Below are 18,344 nucleotides of genomic sequence, written 5' to 3'. Positions count from 1 at the left end.
CAGTTGGATTAATGCAGTTATACAATATTGAACTCAGTATAAGCCCTGTAAGACATAAAATTGAATGAGTATTTAACCTTTAAGAAAGATCTCCATTTCATTTTAGAATATATTGTTCCTTGCAGAAAGACTCATTGTTTTTGCTACTAACACTGAGATGTTGGCACATGAATCTCTAATCTGCATGTATCTGGTTATTACTAGTCATACTCAATTGCACTTGGATCCTTGGTGCCTGTGTTTGTCTATAAAGTCATTGGGTAGATTTCAATGGTAATGTTTATCACCTCTACCAATTAATATGTCTACCTGTGTATGTCTATAAAATCATCAGGTAGATTTGAATGGTAATGTTTATCACCTCTACCAATTAACATGATGTAAATTTCCATGCTTCCTCCTCAAATATAATACATTTTTAAAAAATTGTTGATTTTTGTGTGTGTGTATCACACAGAACATCCCAAAACATCTTATTCAACTATACACCTACTTCCCAGATGGCACCCTCCCATAGCCTCCCTCCCCACACTAGAGCCCTTATATTCTGATATCCCTGCTACTGTCTGCTGACAGTTTTAAAATACCAACTAACTTAAGATGAGATCTTTTGAATTTATTAGTGTTTTTGAAATAGAGATTTGCTATATGTCCTGAATGTTCTTGAAGATGGGATTTTCCTGTTAAGTGCTAAGACTGTAGGTATACCACCCACCATACCTGGCTTCAAATGAGGTTTTGAGTGAGCCCTAATATAATCAATGTGCCTGTTCTTTTTCTTTGCTTTTCTTTTTTGTCATGTTAGTGATTGAACTCAGGGTCCCTTGCATTGCTGGGCAGGTGCTCTACCTATCTTATCTCATTGATGGTCTTATAAGCAAAAATAATTTAGACACTGACTTGAGTACGGACACAACAGGAAGACAGAATGAAATGGCAACCACATACATACTCAGCAGAGAGAGAGAGAGAGAGAGAGAGAGAAGCACAAAGTCTAAGCTGGACTCAGGCAGAGTCAAGATACTTAGATTTGTGTCTGATCTTGAATGAAAGGAGCACATATATAATCAAATTAACACACAGAAACAAGCATTGACATTTGACGTTAGATTCTTACTAAAGAATGTCAATTTGTCTGATGGTTCTCTTCAGCATCTATTGGAGGGCCTGCTGAGGAAATATAGTTGAAGAAATTATAGATGTCACTGTTAATAGACTCAGAATTCTTCCTGTGATTTACACATTTAATATCCAATAAATCTTAGAGAGGCTTACAAATTATTGTAAAGACTTCTGCCTGGCCACATCCAGAGTCTCTTTGTATTGTGTTTGTTCAGTCCAATCCAATATGAAGAGCACTTCACAAGGTGCATCATACTTTCCTGTTCCAAAACAGAGTGTTGTCAGGGATCTCTCTCGGTGACCTTATTCTTAATACATGAAACAGCCCTGCCCTTGTCTGAGTTCATTGTGATCTTACAATGGTTCTGCAGGTGCCTGAGTACATAACTCCTGGCCTTTAGATTTGTCACTTGGCAACTAATGTCATCACAGCAACGATATTATTCTTTAAAGTTTGAAGCTAGAATGTATCACTTCTGCTCTTAATTCGGAAGTAGTGCCCCATTTTGCATGGGCAAAAATGAAAGTCTTTGTGATGGCTGACAGGACCCCGATGATCACACAGTCTCTCATTTTAGACACACTGACTGCCTGTTTTCTGTTCTTTAAATATTCCAGGTCTCTACCTCTTAAGACCTGTGTTCCAACTGATTTCTTTCTTTCTTTTCCTGCATGGTCCCTTTCCTCACCTGCTTTACTTCTTTGCTCAAATGCCATCATGTCAAGGTGCTGTGACCTCGCCTATAAGCTACCCACTTGAAGGAAGTAATAGTATGCCCTAATTTGCATATTCTTTGTATAGCACTTGCTAACTTCTAACATACTATGTAACTTACATGTTTACTATGGCTGTTGCTAACTGGCTGTCTTTCCCTCTGGGCTCTAAGTTTTCCAAGGCAAATATCTTTGGTCATTTATGTTGACTAACATATCACACCTGACAGGTAAGCCTGCTGTACCATGACTACTCAGCAAATTAAGTGAGGCTGATATTGCAAAAGAGAAATCTAACCATTTCCTGCAGGGTGGTGAACTTAGCCAGAGTTCCATCATAGACTTCACAGTTCTCTTCTGCACTGAGCCAAATCGTGGTGTGTTCAGATTGAAAGATGCAAAGATGATCAGTTTGATTCTAGCCAGGGGAGCATGTCTTTAAATGTTCTGCACATATCTTATTTTTAAAGGACTTTGAATATCCAACTAAAATTAACAACAACAAAAAATGAAAGCATTGCAACAACAACAACAAAATCTGACTTTCATTGTAAAAGATTCCTCTGTATTTGACACTGATAAAACATTTTACTTTCTCATTCGGTCTGGTGGATTTAACTTTGCACATCAGATATTCAGTGATGACAACTGAATCAAGAACATAGAACTAAACAGGCATCAGAGAATTAAGATCTATGAAAACTTAAACCAAAGTAATCAACTTCTACAAATTCCATATCCTCTAGCCTTTTTCCCCCTCTCATAGTTTTTATACTATTTATTGACTTCCCTTCTTCAAATTTACTCTGCTGTCAGGGAGAAGTTTTACCACAAACAAATGAATTCCTCTATATGTATAACATCAAAGGTCTGGTTCTTTATCGTTGACCTAAGTCTGGCTTTCAAAAATAGCATTTCCTCAGAAGCTGAAGCTATTTTATTGTCCTTTGTTCTTAAGCAAACAAAAATAATCAGCAAAGGGTAAAATTCTGGACTTTTTTTACTCCTTAACTCACTGCCCTAGCTACATGAAATTACTAGTTAATGAATAACCAAGAGAAACAATATTTAAGTCATTTTTTTACCCAGAGCTAAAAAAGAAAGGATTGACTCATAGTCAAACCTATTAATGAGAGGTTCTTCAAGTGGAAGGATCAATGGCAGCACATTTCTACACACAAAACCTGATATGAAAGCTAACTGAAGACACTCACATCAATGAGATGATTTGAAAAGTATTAAGTCCAAAGTTGCCTAAAATATCAAATTTAAATAAACTAATTTAAAAGTCAAGTATTTGGTTCAAAACCTGAGCTGCCTGAAATTTTTATCATCCATCTATGAATTCATTCATTGTTTCACCCAACCACTCCGGGTCATCATTTACCACATGCCAGACATTTTTTTCTAATTCCATGAATGCAACAACATACATGAAAAAAAAAAAAAAACATTGATTTTATGAAACTTAGATGATTGAAATTACATAGTTTCTCATAAAGCACTGGAGCAGGCCAGGTATGGTAGTGCACGCCTTGAGTCCCAGTACTTGGGAGGCAGAGGTAGGTGGATCTCTATGAGATGAAGGCCAGTCTGGTCTACATAGTGAGTTCCAGGACCATTGAGGATACAGGAAGGCATCTCAAAAAAGACAAAACAAACAAAGGATTGCTGGTGGTGGAGAACGCTATAGCTGTGGTCCAACCATCAGGATAGGGTTAAAGAGAAGGGAATGCTCAGTTAAGACTCGGAGGAGGTGGGCTAGGGAGGTCCGGGAGAGCAAGGTTCTTTCCTAAGCAATGGGAAGAGATGGTGTAGAGGAGTGAGGTGAGTGTACCTGGCTTATTCGTTGAACAGTGAAGATGCCTATATTTTACACACTAAATGAGGTAATACAGAACAGCAGTAGTCCAGGGCGACTAGGTGCAGTAAGGGCATTGTCACTATTCACAGGGTTTTGGTTTTACCAAAAGTGAATGAAAACTATTGGAGAATTTTCAACAGATCTGTTGTTTTTATTTATTTTTTTATTTTATGTGTATGGGTATCTTGCCTGCATGTTAAGTGTTCTCTCTCTCTCTCTCTCTCTCTCTCTCTCTCTCTCTCTCTCTCTCTCTCTGTGTCCGTGTGTGTGTGTTTGCAGTGCCTGCAGGGCCAGAAGAAGGTATCAGATCCCCTGGAAATGGAATTTGGATGGGTTTTAACCACCATGTGGCTGTTGGGAACCAATTCCCAGTCGTCTGGAAGGGCAGTAAGTGCTATTAACTGTTGAGCTATTAACTATTAACTTCTTTTGTTTAATTGGTAAAAATAAACTCTGCCATCCATGGTAGCCACTACCACGTGTGACTGCTGAAATATAGCCAGTCTAAATTTAGTTTTATGCCTGAAATATAAAATCCAGACTCACACTGAGAAGAAAAAAAAGGAAGACAAAAATCTCATGAATGACTTTTACGTTGTTAGATGATGTCATAACAGCATATTGGTTATGCTAGGTAGGCTAAATGAAAAAAAATGATCTGGGGCTGGAGAGATGGCTCAGTGGTTAAGAACACTGATTGCTCTTCCAGAGGACAAGCACTGATATGGTGGCTAACAACCATCCCTAATTCCAGTTCCAAGGGAACCAATGCCCTCTTTTGGCTTTTATGGGACATCGCACACATGGGATGCACTTACATACATGTAGGCAAAAAAGTCATACACAGAAAACAAAAATAATAAAATATTTTTAAGATGCTATGAATTAGCTTTAGTCATTTCCTTTTACTTTCTTATTGTGGCTCCTAAAAATGTAAATTATGTGTGTGGTATCGAAGGTGGACTTAGAAAACAAGGGCTAGACGCTGGGTGATAACAGGAGAGTGGGTGAAGGAAACTCAGGTTTGGTTCATATTTTGAAAGAACAGGCATAATTTTCTGATTATATCTGAAGTGCAAAAAGAGTCAAAAAATTAATATAATGCTTTTTGACTTTGAAATGGGAAGAATGGATTTCCTGTTTTCTGAGATGAGGAAGACCATAGATAAAGGAGGTTATCAAAAAGAGATGAAGACTCCATCAACTGGAGAGACAGCTCAGTTAATAAAGGGCTTGATGGGTAAGTATAAGGACCCGGGCTAGAGCCCCAGAATCCACATAAAAGCAGGGTGTGGTAGTGCTGCCTTGTCATCCCAGCAGTGGGGAGGCAGATTCCTGAAGCTTGTTGGTTAGCCGGCAGACACTAATCTGTGAGCCCCAGGTCCCCGTGAGAGACACTTTATCAAAAACCAAGGTGACTAACTCCTGAAGAATGATACCCAAGGCTGGCTTCTAGCTTCCATAGGCACACACACGTGTGCATCCACACACACATGCACCCACACACACGAGCACATATGCACAATTTCAGTCTGAAACTCTCAAATTTGATATATTTATTATATAACTACTTAATTACATAGTAGCTAGTTGGTTTAAAACCAATTGAATTCAAGAAAGTGTCCCAGATTGGAGATGTATACTGAGGGTCATCAGTACTTATGTGACAAAGTTCTAACCCTGGCTCAGATAGCAAATAATAGTTTAGAGGAGACTACATAAAGCGACCTGCTCAAAGACAGTGCAAAGTCAGCTCAGGAAGAAGCAAGCCAGGGAAACAAAATCAGCAACTACTTAGGCAGGAAACGAATGATGGACATATATCAACTTGTAAGCCAAATGAAAATATTTCTACGAAGATGGCATTTTAAAGAATGTGGATAGCCTCATCTGCTGTGTGCAACAACTCTGCTGCATCCAGAAGTCCGCATTTCACAGCTCTCCTCCTCCTCTACCAGTGCTTGCTTTCTGTCCGTCCATGGTCTGTGATGTTATCTGAACCTCGGATGGGGAAGGCTTCGTACATATGACTCATCCACAACTGAACAGTCACTGCTTTTCATAATTGATGCTGTGACCATTTTTGTGTCTTTGCATCAACCACTGCCCACTGCAATGAGAGGTGTCTTCCACAACAAGTCAGTTAAAATACAACCAGGAATGGAGGAGGCCCTGAGGCTCCCCGGGTGGAGGAGCTATTGACAGTGAATCTTTGCCAAGAGCAGGAAAGTCACTCTATTTGAGACATGGCTGCTAGTGGGTTATGCAAACCTAAGTGGATGTCCCCACATCCCTGTGCATGTGGGCAGTACTGATTGGACTTAGGGTTATCAGTAACAAACACAACAAAAATGAAGGTCATGCAATTTTGAGAGAGTCAAGGTGGGGAGCACTACAGCAACTTAGAGGGAGGTCATGGTGGATGGGTGTGATCAAAATGTATAAATATACAAAATTCTCAAAGACTAAATAAAGAATTTGGGTAGTCAAGATGAAGACTAATTCTGGCTGCTTAGATTTAGCAGTACTGAAGTTATTGGTAAACTTGAAAGAGAAGTTTCACGAAAAAGGCAGAGGTAGAAGTCGGATCAGAGTAGATTTAATAGAAAGAAGGAAAGGAAGGGCTCAGGGACATAACTCAACAGCACAGCACATGCTCAGCATGAGAGAGGCCCTGGGTTTAACTCTAAATACCAAATATCCTTACAGAAAACTAAACCAAACCAAATAAAACCTGGCAATTTAATATAGACATGTAGCGCAGTGGCAGAGCATGTGCTTAGCATGCATGAGGCCCTGAACCAAAGAAATTAGGAAGGGAGGAAGTGGGACAAAAGAAAGGAAGGAAAGAGGAAAGGAGGAAGGGGGAAGGAGGGGAGAGATAGTAAAAAGGTTAGCAAAGAAAATTTTCAAGGACTTTTCTGTATCAAGTAGATAAACATAATTTGTTGTTGAAGAAGTGGAACTCTAATGAGGTTTTTGTTTACATTGAATCTTGGGGGGGGTGGAGCTATGACCATATTTTATTGTTGATAAAGATGTTGCAGTTGAGCATAAAAATGATGGTATATGAGAGAGAAGAGGATCACTAGCGTGATGTGGCTTTTGATTGAATAGGATGACATAATATCTAGTGTAGAACATAAATACTCTACTGTACGTACCAAGACTACAGGCAATAGAGTCTGTGTTGGGAGGATTAGAGAGTTTTCTATGCAATGTTTCTATTACAACGAGTTGGAAGCAAGGTGAGGAACTTACCTATGAAAGTGAGAGGTAATGCACTCTGGAGTTACAATATTACTCCCAGTCCATACTCTACTTTTTACCTCCACCACCCACTGCAGCTGGCATGACGTGCTGTCATCTGTATTCCGTCTAAGGTGATCTTTGGTAAATGTCAACATGACTTTACAGCAGAGCAGATACACCTGTGTCCTCATAAGGCTTTATCTGACTACCAAATCCTGACATATGACCCCCTTTCCTTCTGCTTCAAATTGAACATAGTATCTACATAGTAATTACTACTGTTCTACAACAGTTTGCCTAGATGTTTGTTGCTGTACAACTAAAGAGAAATTCTTTCCAGACAAGAAATCTCTTTTTTGTTATTGTTTTGATTTTTTTTTTTTTGAGACAGAATCTCCCTGTGTCCCCAGCTGGCCTAGAGCTTACTATGTAGACCAGGCTGTCCTTGAATTCACAGAGATCTGCTCGCCTTTGCCTTCTGAGTTCCGGGATCAAAGGCATGAACCACCTCTGCCCTACCCTCTCACATTCAGAGAATGAGACTGCAGCCACTTATCCCTGAATAGAACATCAATATCAAATCTCTTCTTCCCAAGGCTCAGGGATCACTGCAGAAGAGGGGATGGAAAGACTGTAAGAGCCAGAGGTAGAGAATGACCACTAGGAAACAGTTTTTCAGACAGCTGGTCAGTACTCATATGAACTCACAGCAATTGTGACAGCATGCACAAGTCCCTATGAGGTCAAACCAGATAAAAGCGAGTATAGACACGGAGAAGTGGGTAAGAGATGTCAACTTCACCTAAGGAAACTGTGGCAACAGATGATGGCTGCTGGGAGGGGCAGAGATAGTGTCTTTCAATGATGGGATTCTTAGTAGGTTAACCAGGCTCAAGTGAGTGGATCCACACCAAAGGACATTTGGGGACACCAATTAGACTCTATAGGCCTTGGTGTGTGTGTGTGTGTGTGTGTGTGTGTGTGTGTGTGTGTGTATACATTAAATTGGGGCTATAAAAGAGGAGGTATAGATAGGGGAGGGGATCTAAATAGCATTAAATTCTATTATATGAAAACTGAAAACATTCTATAAAAAAGTAAAAAATATTCTATAAAAAAGTTTTAAAAAGAAACAGCAAAAACAGCTAACAGAGTTCAATATATATTTATGGAAAGCTTCTAGAAGGTAAAGAAGCTCAGTAAATTTGAAGTTTCTAGATGTTGTGGCCTAGAGAAAACTGTGAGTCCAACTGTTCAAAATTAGGAAACAGTCAAGCTGGAATGATAATGCCACTATCAATATTTTTAAAAACATTTTATTATTTTTATTTTATTTGTATGAGTGTATTGCCTGCATGTATGTCGGTGCCCTATGTCACGCAATGCCTGTGGAGGTCAGAAGAGGGCATTGGATCTCCCTGGAACTGGAGTTACAGACAGTTGTTAGCTGCCATGTGGGTGCTGGGAATCAAACCCAGGCAGGTCCTCTGCAAGAGGTGCCAGTGCTCTTAATGCATGAACCATCATTCCACCCCCCTTACTATCAATAGTTTTAGCATGGCATGTTCACTTACTTTTTAAGGAAAACTTAGTATTCCCCAAATAATAATAACAACTGCACCACACACCAAACTCTAAGTGGCTAGAAATTTCTTGATTTCTGCCCTGGGGGGAAACAGACATGCCATTAATGATCTTTTAGAGTAAAACAAGCAAACAAAACCATAAGGAATGGCTTTTTAAAAAACTTTGAAATATATATATTATTGTTTTTATTCAATGTGTGTGAGTATATTGCCTGCAGGTGTGCAAGTGCACCCTTATCATGCAATGCCCCAGAGGTCAGAAGAGGGCATTGGACTCCCTGGAACTGGAGTTACTGTTGGTTGTTAGCCTCTGAACCTGGGTCCTCCCATTAAATGTATTAGGAATGTTCTGAGAAGGGGTTGTCAGGTTTGAGTGCAGCGAGAGCTGCTGTTTCATGAGTGCTCTGTGTCTACCTTCCTGTATCATTTTCAGTTACCACGGTATGCATCCTTTCCCTCTGCTTGCAAAATAAAATCCAAGTGTTCCCTGAAGGGTTTTGTTTTTTAATGAACTGCTGTATTTTCCAAGTAGGGACATGTGGTCAAAGGGAGTATATCCTTAATCTTCTTCGTTTGTTGGTGGGGAAGACTTAAGGTCCATATGTGGGAAATATCCTCTGACTCATGGGCTAAGCAAAAGGCCACTTAGTCTTGCTGTGCAGTCCAACCTTGTCACCCCGTTACCAAACTTACTGTTGACAGTGTTGAGCTTGCTTTCTGACTCCAGTACATTGTTCATCTTTCTGTGTGTTCTTTCTAAATCTTGGATCATCTTTGGAGGGGGCGCTTTGGTGACCACAGAGGCTGGGCTAATCCTGAGGATAAAAGGAAATCTGATAATTATATTTGCTGACTGTAAGCATCTGGATACTAAGGACTGAGTTTTCTCTGAGGTCAGCGCTGCTGCAAGGCTCAATAGTAAACAGCTCGCAGGCTCGACTCTACCAAGTCGGCCACCGAGCACCTCACTGGCCCTGTCCTCTGACCTCTGTGTAAGTAAGGGCAACTGGGCACGCCCCAATCGTGTCCTAGTAGCAGACCTGGATTGGGTGGAGCCAGAGACCACCTGGAAGCCAGAGGGGCACCTGACCACTGTCCGGCTGTCGAGTCTAAGCAGAGCACCGAAGTTCATGCCTCCCCCTCTCCCCTTCTTCCTAAAATCTCGTGACTGATTACAGCTGTGTAACTTTTGGGGTATCAGTACGGTAAATCATACATATTTTCTCTCTTGGTCTTTAATGGTCCCTCTTTCCTTTTTGCCTTTAATAAATTGTTTCCTCTTCCCCCCCTCCCTCCCTCCCCCCGTCCCTCCTCCCCCTCCTCTTCCTCTTCCTCCTCCTCCTCTCAATGTCTGAGTTCTGAATTTACTTGTAGATTGTATAGTGAAATCTGGCAGAGTGGATCCATTGATTTCACCAGTTTTCTTAGTAATTTAATCCTTGCTCCATACACAGTGCTTGCTGCACAGAAGTGAAGAACGACAGATCACTGTGTAAGCTAGAATCATGCCTACTGATTTCAATAATTAAAGTGGGGATTGTAATTTTTTTGTTGATGTTTAATATTTACCCCAAACCCTGAAATTCTTTTACTATTGTTCATGAGTGTATAGGGGAATTTTAAAAACCAATATAAGGAGGCTGGAAAGACCGCTCAGGAGTTAAGAGCACTGCTCTTGCAGAGGATTGGAGTTTGGTTCCCAGCACACGCACATGGCAGCTAACAACAGTGAGGGCACCTGTTTTTGTCTTCTGGCCCCCACTGGCATTGGACCACAGGGGTGCAGTTACATCCGTGCACACAAACACTCATACACATAAAAATAAAATTAAAAATTAAAAAAACACAAGGAATATTTTAAGTACTTTGTAATGGAAACATTAGAAAAACTGAGCATTTTGTATGTACAAGATACACACCTGTAGTCCCATACAAGATAATTGTTATGTGTTCTAGTTTGCTTTTCTGTTGCTGTAATCAACTACTCTGACCAAAAGCAATTTGGGGAAAGAAAGGGTTTATTTGACTTTCACTTCCAGGTTGTAATCCATTGTTGAGGGAAGTCAGGGCAGGAATTCCGGACCGAGCAGAGGCAGGAGCCATGGAAAATATTATTGATGGCTATATATTGTGAGATTTAGAATCCGATTTCCTTGAGCATAGGAGGTTAGGCCCCTTGGCTCTCAAGCTTTAGCAGCATCTTGGAAGTTTTGCAATGACTGGGGCCTGAGGTGCTCATCTCTGGCTCTTCACTGTCTTTTATCTGCCTTTCACCTCTGCTCATCGCTGTAACCAAAAGTATAGGTTATGATGGTCTAGCAGGGCCTGCAGCAGCTGTTGTTAATGATCTGTACATGGTCTGGAGTAGAGTTGGTTGCCTGGCTACCTTCCTTTCTCAGTTCTCATATCTAAGGATTGTTTATTATATGGAGTGTGTGGAGCATTTGTTCCCACCTTATCGCCAGTTTCCTTGAGAAATAAAGCAGAGGTGGTTGCTACTGCACCAAGTGTTCTGGTACATAACAGACACACAAGCATTAGCTTTCTGTGTTGCTGTGCCAGCCTGGATTTAGACCTTGTGCTAGGAAGCTTCTTTTGCTAGCAAACTTACTTTGCAGAAACCTAGGTAGCTGTGTTCTTCATTCAAGGCTATGGTTTGGATCTTACAGGTCTGCTAACAGCCTTCTGACTGAAGTCTTACTCCTCAAGGTGGCCTACAGGGAGGCTGTGGAATCTCTGAGACATGGAGTATGGTGGGAGGTATTTAGAAGTATGCCCTTGAAGAGGACTGTGGGAGACCCCTCCTTTGTTCTTTCTCTTTTCTGCTTATGAGTTGGGTGATTTTTGCTTCACAATAGACTCCCAACACAATGCCCTTCAGAACCCAAATCATGCTGTAGGACTCTGAGACCCTCTTCATTCACCTGCTGCCCCCCAATCCCTCCAGACCCCCACTAATTGCTCTTTTAGCTTCTGTAAAATGCTTGGCTGCTGCTTTAGACATGCCTAGACATGCCCTGGCATGCCCTGACCCCCGCCTGCTATTCCCCCCCACTTCCAGAAAACTATAGATTAAGCAAGCCCGGGGATGAAAACTCCCCTATAAGGTAAAAATGGAGACTCCTGGCCCCACAGATAACAGTCAGCACATTCCACAGCCCTGAGAATAGCACCTACCAATAAGAAACTTCCAGGGCTGCATCTTATACATCCAATCAGTTTAAAATTATGTTGGAACACGCGGGCTCCTTGAACCAACCAAAATGTATCTTTGGTATCCCCCCCCCCCCTTTCTCTAAAACCTATAAAAGGCTCCACTCTCCCTTACTCTGGGCTCTCCGCACAGATCCGTTGAGTTGGTGAGGTCTGAGAGCCCGAGCTTAAACCCGAATAAACCATAAACCTTTGCTTTTGCATTTTGGTGTGTTGGGTCCTCAGTGGTCTTTTTGGGGTCCAGTGGATGAGGTACAATAATGTTGCCAACCAGTCATTGTCTAAGACCTCCAAAACTGTGAGCAAAAACAAACCTTTTCTTCATTCGACCCCCATCATCTGGGTGGGATCTGAAGGAGAAATGTCTCAGTTTGGAATGCCACAGCTAAGTTGAAAAACCTTTGGCCCAGAAACTGTGAAGTCCCAACCCCCAACCTAGTGACTGTGCCATCTGGGAAAACATATGTCAGCACCCATTGTCCCAAACCCCAAACTGTAACACCAGCACTTACTGATTCAAACCTTTAACCACAAAAATCAGGACTGCAGAAAAATACCTGGTCTTTCCTCCTAAGCCACGTAAAAGCTGAGACCAACTGAGCTTCAGAGCCTGTTTCCAACCTGCAAAGAAACTGGGTTCCTTCCTTGTTCTTAATAACGAACTATCTGCTCCTGAGGTCGGTCTCATCCTTCATTTTCACATTGCCCTGGTCTGTCCTGATCCAACATTTTCTAACAGGGTCCATTTGCTTTTTTAAATTTTTTATTTATTATTTTAGTTCTATGTGTATGAGTGTATTGCCTGCATGTGTGTAAGTGCACCTGTGTCTTGCAATGCCCATGGAGGTCAGAAGAAGGTGTCAGATTCCCTGGAACTGGAGTTACCGATGGTTGTTAGCCACCATGTGGGTGCTGTGAATCAAACCTGGGTCCTCTGCAAGAGCAGTCAGTGCTTTTAACCACTGAGTCATCATCTTTCAGCCCCAAGATCCATTTGCTTTACCCAGAGATCATGACTAGGAAAGAAATTGATGTTCTTGGCTCTTGAATCCTAAAGACTTATGAACCAGACTGATAGACTCAGAAGCTTATATAACTCCAGCCCTGTGAACTAGAGACTCCTTAGGAAGCTCTAGGCCTTGGGAGACAGAGAGACCGACAGCTCCAGGTGCTCAAGTTAGAAGCTGACTGCTGAGGGTTCCTATTGTGAGTAGCTAGTGAGATCCTTGGCTAAGCAGGCAGTGGCAACAGGAAACAGCAGTCAGCATCTGATAGTTTTACAGCTCCTCCACAGGCCTCAGGTGTTGGGACTTCCAATAGCTAATGTTATAGCTCCTGAACTAGGAGGGTAGGGCCCTTAGTTCTTAAACTTTGGCAGCCTGTTGGAAGTCTTCCGATGACTGGGGCCTGTGGTTCTCATCTCTGACTCTTTATCTATCACTGCCTCTTATCTGTCTTTCATCTCTGTTCATCACTGTCTCTACCCCTGCGTCACCCTCTGGACCTCTTCATTACTGCCGCTGTTCCTGCCGCCTCCACCACTACCAAAGCCACAGCCCCTCCTGTCCTTCTGTTTTTCACATGGAAAAATAGGATAGGATGCTGAGGGCAAGAGGGATGAAGCATGCTGTGTATTCTGGTGGATTTCCACATCTGTTTTCTGTCCTTCCATTCCCCTGCTGTGATCTAGAATATTGACTTCTATGCACAACACCACTGCCCTGAAGCTCAAGGGAAGTTTGCACTATAGGGAAGAACAGGCGGATTGAAAGGTGGACTTTCTCTACAGGGTGAAGATGTGGCAAGGCATTGGCTGCCTGAGTGGGCACCTGCAGGAGCTGCAGCCCCAGTATGTGTGACTCCCTTGGGTTTCCTTTCAGCATATTCACTTGTAAATTTCCCATTTGTCTATTCTCTTCAAACTCTCCCTTTCTTTGTGGACCCTGACAGAGGGTCTCTTTTTTTCACTGTTGCTATGGTTTCCTAACTCTTTGATTATGTCATTCTGAACATGTGCACCTCGGAACTTTTGGAGACAGGTCCCTTCTCTTCACCCAGCTCTTCTTTTCCTGTTTCCACGGTAACAACCAATAAGTTAGACGTAAGATATTACTTATGATTAGTAAAGAATTTGTAGCTATGTGTAAGAGATTCTTTTAGTTTTTGACTGAAATAAAGACTGTTATAGGCCATGGAAGATAAACGATCAAATAATCCCAGGTCTCAGCTTATTTACAACGGAAATAAACATTTTAGGTAGCTTTCAACCAGAGACTTTATATGGAAATTTGATAAATCGAATATCTTGATCAGATAAAACACATTGTAGAGAGAGGTTTTTAAGGTTTCAGTTGTTGTCTCTACCAGTTAATTGCATGTTTTCATTCCACAATGGTGTTTATGGTTTCATGGAAGATAACCTTCCATTGGAACTAATGAAGCAGAATAACACACAGTGGGGCTCTGCCTGTGTGGTGGCTGACTCTTCCCCCAAACAAAAAGAACTTTAAATCATTCATTATTATTTTTTCATTCATATATTTAACTAGGTGTTATGTTAGAGGCAGGACAGTAAACTTGATATTTTCCTCCTAATTTGAAATATGTTTTTTTCTTTAAAATATGAAGATTTATCAACTAGAGATGGAAGGCTAAAGGAAAGAAGGAAGGAAGAGAAGGGGAAAAGGGAGGAAGAGGAGGGAGAGTCCATGTGTATAAGAGTATTATAGGGTACAAAATAAATATCAAAGTTTTCTCTTCATACTTTTTTCCTGCCCAAAATATAATTCTGTATCAAATGACCAGCCCTAAATACACACCTATATAAGCACCACTAAATGGGCTCAGTAGATTACACACATATATCTATATGCCTGTATATGTAACAATAATAAAAGATGAAGTCATGAAATTGAGAGTGAATAGGGATCATAGGAAGACTTGCGGGGGGAGGGGCAGAAATGATGTAATTATAATAGTCATGTATGAAATTCTAAAAACATATATACAACATAAAATTCAAAATAACATACTCTTTTGGAATACTCATCGTATGTCCCTATGCCTTTTGCAACCCATGAAACACAGTGCTGTTTTTGAAAATGTCTTGTCTAGTCAAGGTAAAGAAGGAGGAGATTTGGTCAAGTCAAACATATTTTTCTTATACGTATCGGGTACTTTAAATTTATTTTATTTATTATTGTATATGGATGAGTGTATTGCCTGCCTATGCACCCATGTTGTGCAATGCCAATGGAGGTCAGAAGAGGGCATTGGAGTCCCCTGGAACTGGAGTTATGGATGGATTTTAACCACCCAGCAGGTGCTGGGAATCAAACCCGGGTCCTCTGTGAGAGCAGTCAGCGCTCTTAACCGCTGAGCCATCTCTCCAGTATTATATCAGGCATTTTTAAGAACAAGGTGTTTCCCAGTTTTTCAGAAGGGTGGCTTTGCTTTTTCTACACAAATTCTTTTCTACAGGATCTTGAAATTGCATTTGTCTGAAGATACTTTAAAAGAAACTATATGGTATTTCTGGAACTTTTTCTCAACAAAAAAAAGTACATGATAAAACTTAAAAAAAATACTTCAAAGAGCCTGCTATTGATGTCAGTTTTCCTATTACTACTCACACTTTATATCAGTTTGGATAACTTAATTGTAAATTTATAAATTAACCTGACTCTCTATGATTCATGCAATATATTTGGTGGATTATTGCATATTTACATTCTTTTAGCTTGCTGTGGGTATTTTCATGTTATTGTATTTGGCTATATATGAAGATTTACTAAGTCTACGTACACCCATTCTCTTCTAAAATGTGAATGTTTTTATTCTCTACATAGAAATATTTCATCTACCCAGGAAGACTGGACAAGATAATTTTTTTCCCAGCACAGAAGAATATGTGTCTGAAATAGGTAACCAGGGTCTCTGCTCAGATCTTAGCTCTACCACTTACCACTTACCATCTATCTGATTTCATTGAGGACTTATGTGCTTATAATTCACTCACCCACCTATAAAATGCAGGTGATGACACCACCTGGTCTTAAAGAGTTGTAAACGTGAAACCATCATTAATAAAGTATTTAGAGTGAAATAAAAGTTGGATGTTTTGAGTATTTTGTGTGTGTGCATATTCATATGCATGTGTGTAGGGGTTATACATGCATGTGTACATATATAAGTAGAGTCTACCTTGTTTTATGAGACAGGATCTCTCACTGGGATGTGGGGCTGGTCAGTTACCAGGCTGTCTGGCCAGCAAGCCCCAGGGAGCCTTCTGTCTCCACCTCTCCAGTTCTGGGGTTACAGGTACAGGCTATCGTATTGTATTAGTTACTTTTCTGTTGCTGTGATAATGCACCAGGACTAAGGCAAATTATAGAAGGAAGACCTTATCTGGACAGAGGGAGAGTCCATACTGGCAGGAGAGGCATAGCGGGAGGAAGTATCCAAAGCAGAAAGCCCAGAGCTCACATCTTCAAGCAGACGCAGGAAGCAGAGAAAGCCAGACTGGAAGTGAGCAGCTTTGTACTCTCAAAGCCTGTCCCCAATGATGTGCTTCCTTCAGCATGGCCACACCTCCTAAAGGTTCCATGACTCCCTGCAAACAGGGCCAACAGATGGGGACCAAGTGTTCAAATAGTTGGAGACATTCTCATTCAAACTACCACACATACCATGTTTTCACCGTGGGTCTCCGTGTTTGTGTAGCAAGAACTTCACCATGTGAGCTATCTCCTCAGCCCCTTGAATACTCCATTCTTTAAATTTTGATGACAACGTTTTTATGTTTATATTTTCAGATGAATTTTAAAGATATAGTTGTACGTCTGTATAGGGTACAGTGTGACACTTCATTGCATGTGTAAATTCTACAATGATGAACTCAGGATATTTATGTTACTCATTATCTCAAATACACCAGTTATTATTATTATTAGTTTTTGCTTTATTGTGTAGCTCTGGCTGGCCTAGAACCCATGATGTAGACCAGGCTGGCCTCAAGGTCACAGAGATTTGGAGATTTGCCTATCTCTGCCTCCCAAGTGCTGGGATTAAAGCCATGTGCTACCACACCTGGCCATCATTTATTTTTATAAAAAAAAAGTATTTTTATGTATCTGTGTGTGAATGCCAATGGTGTGAAGGTGCCTACTTAGGCCAGATGAAAGTGTTGGATTCCCTGGAGCTAGAGACAGTTTTCAACTACTGTACATGGGTACATGGATTCTGGGAATTGAACTTGGGTCCTCTGAAACGAGCAGCAGGCACTCTTAACTACTGAGCCATCTCTCCAGCTCCAAACACATTATTTCTTGTCATAAAAACATTTAAAATTTCTCTTGTAATTATTTTGGTTTATACTTTATAATATCCTTTTTCAACTATCAGGGAAATACCTAATTATTGTCTTAATTAAACTAATAATTTTTTTGGAAAAGAAAATTATAGGAATGATATTTTACACTGTTAATATTTGAAATGTCAAAGCATGTTTTCTGTTTTTTTTCCTTTCTAAAACAGTTAAAATATTTTTTAAAATTTGGTTTTATATCTAGTTAACATGTACCTGTGATTTTTTTATGTTTCTTTTTCACTAGCCCTTTTGCAGAGTTCCTTTTATTTGTGCTATCCTGATATAATAAAACAGTTAATTTTTCATTACATTTTTTAAAAAAATCTCTTTTATAGTTAGAAAATAATGCGGATCAATTTCACATTGTTTATATGTGTCAATACCAGTAAGAACATCAAAGAAATATTAGGAGAAGGAATTCAAAAATAGATACTAGCTCACTAGGTTCAAATGAATAGCTCCAAGCCCATGGCCATACAGATAACTCTGTTTAAATTCAGTGGGTCACAAAACATAACAAAAAGACATGAATGTGAGGGTCTGGGTAAGTGGCTCAGTGACTAAGGGCATTTGCTTTTCTTCCTAATACACGTGGCACATGACACACAGACACACATACGTACATATAAATAAAAATAAATATTTTTAAACAGACATGAGGGACTGGAGAGATGGTCCAGTGACTAAGAGCACTGGCTGTTCTTGCAGTGGACCCAGGTTCTGTTCCCAGCATCCCAATTGTGGCTAACAACCATCTTTAAATCCAGTTCCAGGGATCTGATGCCCTCTTCAGGTCTACATAGGTATTGCATGCATGATGTGCAGTTCCATGCACGTAGGCGAAACACTTATATATAAAAACAAAACAACACAAAAAACCCCACGTGAATTTGGGAAAGGGATTTGTGGGGAAAAGACAAGGTAGATGGGGGTAGGAGAGAGTTAAAAGAGACTGGGGATGAGAGTTATCAGTATATCATTTATACATGCATGAAATTTTCAAAGAATAAGCTTAATTAATGTGCCAAAGACAGATACTGCCACCTCCACTTGTGTAACTGATGAAGAAATGAGATCCAGACTAGCGACACTGAGTCAAACTGATAAGGCACAACCTGGACAGGGCTGGATACTCACTTCCTTCTCCTTTGGTGGCTTAGCTTCATGCGGATTGAGCTAGTGTGCAAGAAGACAAGGTTAGTTCCAGGTTTCCTGCCCTGCAGAG

Source organism: Nannospalax galili, unplaced genomic scaffold (genome assembly GCF_000622305.1).
Source record: "Nannospalax galili isolate Female #2095 unplaced genomic scaffold, S.galili_v1.0 scaffold1763, whole genome shotgun sequence".
Lineage (NCBI taxonomy): Eukaryota > Metazoa > Chordata > Mammalia > Rodentia > Spalacidae > Nannospalax > Nannospalax galili.
This window is presented reverse-complemented; position numbering follows the sequence as displayed.